This window comes from Nerophis lumbriciformis, linkage group LG13 (genome assembly GCF_033978685.3).
Source record: "Nerophis lumbriciformis linkage group LG13, RoL_Nlum_v2.1, whole genome shotgun sequence".
Classification (NCBI taxonomy): Eukaryota; Metazoa; Chordata; class Actinopteri; order Syngnathiformes; family Syngnathidae; genus Nerophis; species Nerophis lumbriciformis.
In genome coordinates, this window is record NC_084560.2 from 33255188 (window position 1) to 33266146 (window position 10959).

The following is a 10959-nucleotide window of genomic DNA, read 5'->3' on the forward strand; positions in this document are numbered from 1 at the left end:
GCCGTGTGTTCATTAATCTTCATTTGCGCTTGGTAAGTGTGGCAATCAAATGAAATCATATCATATCTTTAGGGAAAGGAAAGGGCCCCCTGCGAACACCCCATCTAGGCCGCCAGCTATCGCAATGCAACGATTAAAAAAAAAATACGACTTTAGATGAATTTCGTCTGATTAGCGGCTAAATATATCTCTCTGAAAGTCATTAGCGGCGACAAACAACGAAGCGCAAACACATCGTAGATGAAATGCAGTGGTAGCAAGCGTAATCAAGACCACTGAATAATGGAAGAACAACACATAGCGCTGTGGCCATGGTTGGATTATGCAAACATGCCAAATCTATTATGCTCTCTGTGGGATGAGAGCCCTCGTCGGGTAATTAGAAGGTATGTGCTCAGAGCCCGGCTCCGTTGCTTTAAATCACTGTAATTGCCCCTGATCTCCTTTTAAGACATCACCGCTCATTCCTCCGTAATTAGCCGCACATCTGCTCGGGCGCACGAGCCTGTGACATCACTGCACTTTTAAAAGTATGGAAATTGTGTGACTTTTTAACACGGAAATAATCTCACATCTTCTTTGTTGCCATTACATGAACATCCTGGATTCTAAAGATATCATCAGTTTTAATGATACCTGTATTCAAACCTGGCCAGGATTTAGTTTTTCAAACGCCCTACTGTGAATAATAGAATGACATAAATACTTACACTCATTACCCTTGGGACCAATTTAGGTCCCATTGACTCCCATTATATATACAGTCGCGATCAAAAGTTGACTTACACTTGTAAAGAACATTATTTCATGGCTGTCTTGAGTTTCCAATCATTTCTAGTGATTGGAGCACATACTTGATGGTCACAAAAAACATTCATTAGGTTTGGTTCAGAACTTTCCTCCAGAAGGTCTTATCTTTGTCCATGTGATGTCAGATGAAACAAAAATTTAGCTGTTTGGCCACAATACACAGCAATATGTTTGGAGGAGAAAAGGTGAGGCCTTTAATCCCAAGAACACCAGGCCCACCGTCAAGCATGGTGGTGGTAGTATTATGCTCTAGGCCTGTTTTTCTGCCAATGGAACTGGTGCTTTAAATGGAACTATGAAAAAGGAGGATTACCTCCAAATTCTTCAGGACAACCTAAAATCATCAGCCCGGAGGTTGGGTGTTCCAACAGGACAATGACCCCAAACACATGCCAAAAGTGGTAAAGGAATGGCTAAATCAGGCTAGAATTAAGGTTTTACAACGGCCTTCCCAAAGTCCTGACTTAAACGTGTGGACAATGCTGAAGAAACAAGTCCATGTCAGAAAACCAACAAATTTAGCTGAACTGCACCAATTTTGTCAAGAGGAGTGGTCAAAAATTCAACCAGAAGCTTGTGGATGGCTACCAAAAGCGCCTTATTGCAGTGAAACTTGCCAAGGGACATGTAAGCAAATATTAACATTGCTGTATGTATACTTTTGACCCAGCAGATTTGCTCACATTTTCAGTAGACCCATAAGAAATTCATAAAAGAACCAAACTTCATGAATGTTTTTTGTGACCAACAAGTATGTGCTCCAATCACTCTATCACAAAAAAATAAGAGTTGTAGAAATTATTGGAAACTCAAGACAGCCATGACATTATGTTCTTTACAAGTGTATGTAAACTTTTGACCACGGCTGTATATATATATATATATATATATATATATATATATATATATATATATATATATATATATATATATATATATATATATATATATATATATATATATATGTCTTAATAAGATTATCCAAAAAATAGTGCTCGATACCGTGGTAGAGCCCAATATATGTATGTGTGGGAAAAAAATCACAAGACTACTTCATCTCTACAGGCCTGTTTCATGAGGGGTTCCCTCAATCATCAGGAGATGTATTTATTTTTTTCCTCAATCTCCTGATGATTGAGGGAACCCCTCATGAAACAGGCCTGTAGAGATGAAGTAGTCTTGTGATTTTTTCCCATACATATATATACACATATACATATACATATATATATATATATATATATATATATATATATATATATATATATATATATATATATATATATATATATATATATATATATACAGTGTTGGGTTAGTTACTGCAAAGCAGTAACTAGTTACAGTTACTAGTTACTTCATTTCAAAAGTAACTCAGTTACTAACTCAGTTACTTACACCAAAAAGTAATGCGTTACTGTGAAAAGTAACTATTTAGTTACTTCTTTTTTTTTTCTTTTTTTTTTTTTAAAGCTCCCATTAATGCCCTTTTAGCCTTCATTTCAGTACTGTTATTGCACTGGAGAATAATACAATCTGTTGATCAACTTGACATGCATTTGCATCACTGAACTCTGCTAAGCAATGTGCTCTACATACAACACACAAAGACAAAGATATGTTACAAAGGCCAATTTGTTTCTGGCCAGAACAAATTGACAAAACTATTTTAAATAGCTGCAACATAACGTACATAAGTAACAAACAGCATTATAACAGCATATATGTAAACCAAGAAAGGCACACACTACATACACAAACCCTAACCAGGCATTTTCTTTACTAAGCAAAACTCTTTATTGTCGGCCATAAACACATCACCAAAACATTAGTAAAAAAAATGATATCTAGCAAAAGTGGTCATTTTCTGCAGTACAAACCAGACCAAAAGCTACTTTGTTATATCAACAGCAGCCACTCGCTCTTTCTCACGTGTGCCAACACTTGCACATATGGCACTTAGCCAGTGATGCGTTTACAGCCACACAAAAAGTCAGACAACTCCAACACCACACATAAAGTGTAATTCCAGGTCGTTACACTATGATTTACCAATCAAATGTGTGCTTATTCTAGTGTCATTTATTAGGAATCTTAATTTATAAATATTAATCATTAAATGCTGTTAGTATATTAAATAAATACTAATAAAAATATATTTTTTACAAACAGGAAGTTGCAGGAATGTACACATGATCCCCTGCTTACATCTCATTGTGCAACATGTGAATGTTTTAATGGGAACTAAATGAAAGGGGTACAAACTATTTCCAAAGCAGGACCTCCACCCAGACAAACAATACAAGTGCACAGTTCATGAAAAACAATATTTGTTGTTATTGTCATTGTAAGTGGGCCTAAACACTTATATTAGAAATGGAAATGACTGCTGTCATTTGATTATAATAATAAGAGAATGTTGTCTGTCTATCTGTGTTGGCCCTGTGATGAGGAGGGGACTTGTCCAGGGTGTACCCTGCCTTCCGCCCGAATGCAGCTGAGATAGGCTCCTGCGACCCCGAAAGAGACAAGCGGTACAAAATGGATGGATGGATGGAGATTGAACTTGTTATTTAGTCAGGTTTGGGACAGGTGTGCTGCTGGTGTAGCCACAGTGTGCTCGTCTAAAGTTGCTCACATGGGCTCCACTGAATGCGCAGGGAGTTTTTGCATTTGCTCACACACATGAACAATTAGAGGGAACATTGATTGACAGAGTGTGTACCTTCAGCGGTGAATGATGAGAAGAGGCAGACTTAATCCTTAAATGGTGGAGATGAAGTGGCATCAGAGTCTCTGTCTCTCTTTACTAGCTTCGTTGAAGCATGTTGCTATGTAGCTTGTTTCAGCAGATTTGTTTTGGGCAGTAGATGGGATCTTTGATCCAAAGCACAATTTACATTTAACTAAAATGTTCTTTTCTTTGTGCTCGACAAAAGAAAAGTAGTGAAAATACCACAACGATGACTCTTGCTGACCTACTGCCTTCGGTAATGGCACCATTCCCAAATTATGTCGGCTCTATTGATAACCTCACTAACAACTTTGACAATGCCCTGCGCAAAACCATTGATAGCATAGCACCGCTAAAACAAAAAAGGGCCCCTAAAAGGCGCACCCCATGGTTTACAGAGGAAACCAGAGCTCATAAATTATCATGTAGAAAGTTGGAACGCAAATGGCGCGCGACCAAGCTTGAGGTTTTCCATCAAGCATGGAGTGATAGTTTAATATCGTATAAACGCATGCTTACCTTAGCTAAAGCTAAATATTACTCAAATCTCATCCGCCTCAACAAAAACGACCCTAAATTTTTGTTTAGTACAGTAGCATCGCTAACCCAACAAGGGACTCCTCCCAATAGCTCCACCCACTCGGCAGATGACTTTATGAATTTCTTTAATAAGAAAATTGAACTCATTAGAAAGGAGATTAAAGACAACGCATCCCAGCTACAACTGGGTTCTATGAACACAGATACAACTGTATCTACGACGGATACTGCAATACAAAATAGTCTCTCTCTTTTTGATGAAATAACATTAGAGGAACTATTACAGCGTGTAAGTGGGATAAAACAAACAACATGTTTACTTGACCCACTTCCTGGGAAACTTATCAAGGAGCTTTTTGTATTATTAGGTCCATCAGTGCTAAATATTATAAACTTATCACTTTCCTCTGGCACTGTTCCCCTAGCATTCAAGAAAGCGGTTATTCATCCTCTGCTCAAAAGACCTAACCTTGATCCTGACCTCATGGTAAACTACCGACCGGTGTCCCACCTTCCCTTTATTTCGAAAATCCTCGAAAAAATTGTCGCACAGCAACTAAATGAACACTTAGTGTCTAACAATCTCTGTGAACCTTTTCAATCCGGTTTCAGGGCAAATCACTCTACGGAGACAGCCCTCGCAAAAATGACTAATGATCTACTGCTGACGATGGATTCTGATGCGTCATCTATGTTGCTGCTTCTTGATCTTAGCGCTGCTTTCGATACCGTCGATCATAATATTTTATTAGAGCGTATCAAAACACGTATTGGTATGTCAGACTTAGCCTTGTCGTGGTTTAACTCTTATCTTACTGACAGGATGCAATGCGTCTCCCATAATAATGTGACCTCTGACTATGTTAAGGTAACGTGCGGAGTTCCTCAGGGTTCGGTTCTTGGCCCTGCACTCTTTAGTATTTACATGCTGCCGCTAGGCGATATCATACGCAAATACGGTGTTAGCTTTCACTGTTATGCTGATGACACCCAACTCTACATGCCCCTAAAGCTGACCAACACGCCGGATTGTAGTCAGCTGGAGGCGTGTCTTAATGAAATTAAACATTGGATGTCCGCTAACTTCTTGCAACTCAACGCCAAGAAAACGGAAATGCTGATTATCGGTCCTGCTAAACACCGACATTTATTTAATAATACCACCTTAACATTTGACAACCAAACAATTACACAAGGCGAATCAGTAAAGAATCTGGGTATTATCTTCGACCCAACTCTCTCCTTTGAATCACACATTAAGAGTGTCACTAAAACGGCCTTCTTTCATCTCCGTAATATCGCTAAAATTCGTTCTATTTTATCCACTAGCGACGCTGAGATCATTATTCATGCGTTCGTTACGTCTCGTCTCGACTACTGTAACGTATTATTTTCGGGTCTCCCTATGTCTAGCATTAAAAAATTACAGTTGGTACAAAATGCGGCTGCTAGACTTTTGACAAGAACAAGAAAGTTTGATCATATTACGCCTATACTGGCTCACCTGCACTGGCTTCCTGTGCACTTAAGATGTGACTTTAAGGTTTTACTACTTACGTATAAAATACTACACGGTCTAGCTCCGTCCTATCTTGTCGATTGTATTGTACCATATGTCCCGGCAAGAAATCTGCGTTCAAAGAACTCCGGCTTATTAGTGATTCCCAGAGCCCAAAAAAAGTCTGCGGGCTATAGAGCGTTTTCTATTCGGGCTCCAGTACTATGGAATGCCCTCCCGGTAACAATTAGAGATGCTACCTCAGTAGAAGCATTTAAGTCCCATCTTAAAACTCATTTGTATACTCTAGCCTTTAAATAGCCCCCCTGTTGGACCAGTTGATCTGCCGTTTCTTTTCTTTTCTCCTCTGCTCCCCTTTTCCTTGAGGGGGGGGGGGCACAGGTCCGGTGGCCATGGATGAAGTGCTGGCTGTCCAGAGTCGGGACCCGGGGTGGACCGCTCGCCTGTGCATCGGCTGGGAACATCTCTACGCTGCTGACCCGTCTCCGCTCGGGATGGTCTCCTGCTGGCCCCACTATGGACTGGACTCTTACTATTATGTTGGATCCACTATGGACTGGACTCTCACAATATTATGTCAGACCCACTCGACATCCATTGCTTTCGGTCTCCCCTAGAGGGGGGGGGTTACCCACATATGCGGTCCTCTCCAAGGTTTCTCATAGTCATTCACATCGACGTCCCACTGGGGTGAGTTTTTCCTTGCCCGTATGTGGGCTTTGTACCGAGGATGTCGTTGTGGCTTGTGCAGCCCTTTGAGACACTTGTGATTTAGGGCTATATAAATAAAGATTGATTGATTGATTGATTGATCTCCATGTTAGCAAACTCGACTTCTGGCTCCGCCATGATCAGACACGCCACCCCTCCCCACCCACACTCACACACCTACACTCAAACACAGAGCGCATGTCTCTCTCTCTTCTCCGGTTTGTGACACAAGAAGAATCAGAACGATGACACAGCAGCGCTCCGATAAAACACACTTTATACTACCGGTACATAAAAAGTAACGTAAAATAACGCAGTAACGCATCATGTAGTAACGGTAACTGAGTTACTGAATATAAAAAAATAACGCGTTAGATTACTAGTTACCGCCGAAACTAACGGCGTTACAGTAACGCGTTACTTTGTAACGCGTTAGTCCCAACACTGTATATATATATATATATATATATATATATATATACATATATATATACACATATATACACATATATACACACATATATATATATATATATATATATATATATATATATATATATATATATATATATATATATATAGTACGGGCCAAAAGTTTGGACACACCTTCTCACTCAATGCGTTTTCTTTATTTTCATGACTATTTACATTTTAGATTGACACTGAAGGCATCACAACTATGACTAAACACATGTGGAAAAAAGGTGAAATAACTGAAAACATGTTTTGTATTCTAGTTTCTTCAAAACAGCCACCCTTTGCTCTGATTACTTTTTCACAGCCTCTTGGCATTCTCTCGATGAGCTGCCAGAGGAGGTCACCTGAAATGGTTTTCACTTCATAGGTGTGCTTGAAGCTCATCGAGAGAATGCCAAAAGTGTGCAAAGCAGTAATCAGAGCAAAGGGTGGCTATTTTGAAGTAACCAGAATATAAAACATGTTTTCACTTATTTCACCTTTTTTTGTTAAGTACATAACTCCACATGTGTTCATTCATAGTTTTGATGCCTTCAGTGACCATTTACAATGTGAATAGTCATGAAGATAAAGAAAACACATTGAATGAGAAGGTGTGTCCAAACTTTTGGCCTGTACTGTACTGTACACACACACACACACACACACACACACATATATATATATATATATATATATATATATATATATATATATATATATATATATATATATATATATATATATATATATATATATATATTTATATATATATATATATATATATATATATATATATATATTAATATTATAGTTTCTCAGAAATTAACACCCAATAAATATATTGAAAAAAGAGTAGTCGTAGTAGTAGTAGTAGAGAAAAAAAACTGGTTTAGATGGTTGCAGATCTTAGGAGACACTTGGCTAATTGTATGGAATCTGAATTTTTTTTTTTAAATCATAGTTTTTAAAATTCCATTATCCCTGCTATTGCAGTGTAGATTATAAGAGATTTGTACATGTGCAATTACTTCTTCCACTCGGGAGTGATTTGGTCCAATTATCTCCCATTATAACCACATATTCAAGATTCAAGAGTCTTTATTGTCATTCAGCCAACATCACAAAACTTTTGATGAGGTTGAAACATTCAAATAATGACAAAGATATAAAAGCGCCCTCCAAATGGAAAAGTTGCACTTTGATCGGTGGTAAGTGATGAACATATTTGTAATATATTGTAATCCTTAAATGTTGCTATCGTTTATAGACTAGTGTCAATACTGGTTAGTCTTGCCTCAACACATTTTCAAAAATGTTGGACAAATGACATTTGTCATTAGTTTCTTTTAGAAATGTTAAGAAATTTTGGAATCTACAAATTTGCATTCATTTTCTAAGAGACTTGAGAGTATGCATGTTTTCCATTAATTCCATCAGTGTTTGTGTATGACAAAACATAACAATATCTTTAAATTGTGTTATTATCAATCAATTTTAAATGAAATATTGTAGACTGTTAGGGGTGTCTCTATACTATTGTTCACTTATGATACGGTATCGATATGGGAGCCTTGAGTTTTGGACGATTCCAATATTTTATCAGATACGTTATTAGCACAAATCAGAGTACATATTTTCATTATTTTGTAGTGTGCAACGTTGGAAAAGGCTTGATCAAGTAAAAATGATCCGAGAACAATGGGAGGTATGAATAACACTAACCCTATGACACATCTAGGCCGTTTTAAAGTTGGAGTGGAGTGGTAATTGTTAGTTTTTTTGGCCATACCTAGTCGCCACAATAATTCACTAAGTTAAGCTCCTGACACAGTAAATTGAATGATCCAGACACGTTTGTTACTGGATACTTTCTAATAGAGACTTTGTAAATCTAAGTAACATGGAACTATATTGATTATTGTTTACATTGACAAATTTTCTGTATTAAACTGCATTATTGTTCAGTTAAGGCATACTTGCCAACCTTGAGACCTCGATTTCGGGGGGTGGGGGGCGTGGCCGGGGGTGGGGCGGGGCGTGGTTAAGAGGGGAGGAATATATTGACAGCTAGAATTCACCAAGTCAAGTATTTCATACATACATACATACATACATACTGTACACATATATATATATATATATATATATATATATATATATATATATATATATATATATATATATATATATATATATACATATATATATATATATATTAATATATACATATATATATATATATATATATATATATATATATATATATATATATATATATATATATATATTTTTTTTTTTAATATATATATATATATATATATATATATATATATATATATCCTGAAAATATGCAAACAAAACTGTGTTTTGATACTTCAAACTTGCATAAATAAATCTTAAGGAATATAACATAACTTGGCTTCTGAGAGCTTCAAAATGTAATGAATAAAATGCTAAAGTTGTTGATAAACAAGCAATTATATTAGTAATTAAATATGGTCATTTAAAATGAATTATTATGATAATTTAAAATTAATTATTTCAAATATGTTTATTTTAATGTATAATTCTATGGCTGGATGTAATAAGGAGTCAGAAAAAATACAAATAAATATACAATTAATTTTGATATTTTTAGCTAAATATAGTAAAAATGTATTTATTTTTAATTTTTTAAATTAATAAATATATTTATTTTTAGGTAAGATAAACATCCATCCATCCCATCCATTTTCTACCGCTTATTCCCTTTGGGGTCGCGGGGGGCGCTGGAGCCTATCTCAGCTACAATCGGGCGGAAGGCGGGGTACACCCTGGACAAGTCGCCACCTCATCGCAGGGCCAACATAGATAGACAGACAACATTCACACTCACATTCACACACTAGGGACCATTTAGTGTTGCCAATCAACCTATCCCCAGGTGCGTGTTTTTGGAGGTGGGAGGAAGCCGGAGTACCCGGAGGGAACCCACGCAGTCACGGGGAGAACATGCAAACTCCACACAGAAAGATCCCGAGCCCGGGATTGAACCCAAGACTACTCAGGACCTTTGTATTGTGAGGCAGATGCACTAACTCCTCTTCCACCGTGCTGCCCTTAAGATAAACATAATAATACAATTTATCTCAAGTCTGGATGATTTAGTTCTTGTCACCCTGTTGTCCTCCTGTCTTTAAAAAAGGCTGTCCTCACTCAGGTCCGCATGGAGCTGGAGGGGGCGTGGCCTCCAGCTCCGGCTGAAAATCGGGAGATTTTCGGGAGAATATTTGTCCCGGGAGGTTTTCGGGTGAGGCGCTGAATTTCGGGAGTCTCCCGGAAAATTCGGGAGGGTTGGCAAGTATGAGTTAAGGACACATATTTAGTATGTCTAGCTGGTGTGCTATTGTGTGCTTAGCTGCTGTGAGGTTGCTAGCTCATAGTGGCCTCTATCTTACCATGTTTACCTTTTGTAAATGGGTTCACTGAAATACAAGAACATACCAGTTGTGTGTCCTTAATTGTTTTTGTTTTTTTTGCTGGTGAAGTGAATTAATTAACTTATATTATGTTTTGCATATGGTGAAGGTTTACATTCACCTGGGAGAAAGTGAACCATCAGTTGAAGTAAATAGTGGTATTTCAGTTTGAGCACATAATAAGATAAGGCCCCTTAGTTTGACATTCGCAGGTGGACTGGATCACTTCTCGTCGGAGAAGAAGGCCCTAATTTGGACTTCAGAATGCAAAAGTGATAGCCCTATCCTTAAGAAGAGACTACAGGTTTAGCTCAACGCCAACGTTTAAGTTATGACTTAAAGCAGCCGTTTTTCAGACACTTACACATGAACATCTCCTTTTATGGTCAGGATGTGCTCTCCTAACTTAGCACATACACAGAGACAGGAAGGAGGAATATAAAACTGATGGTTTGGCTTCCCCAAGTTAGGATTGCCTTATATTTTTTACTTGACTTGCTCCAGGAACTGCAGTCCTGTATAATGACGCTCACTTGTAATAAAGGAACTTTTAGTTCAGTACAGCGTCTCCGACGTCTCTTCTGATCCAGCCGCACTGCCGTGTCACCCTTCTGTCTGGACGAGGATGACAAGATCAGAAGACCAGAAATACACATCACAGGTATCGACCGATATCCGATATTATCAGATCAGGACACCCTTGTTCCGTATGTATTATTTTCTTGAAG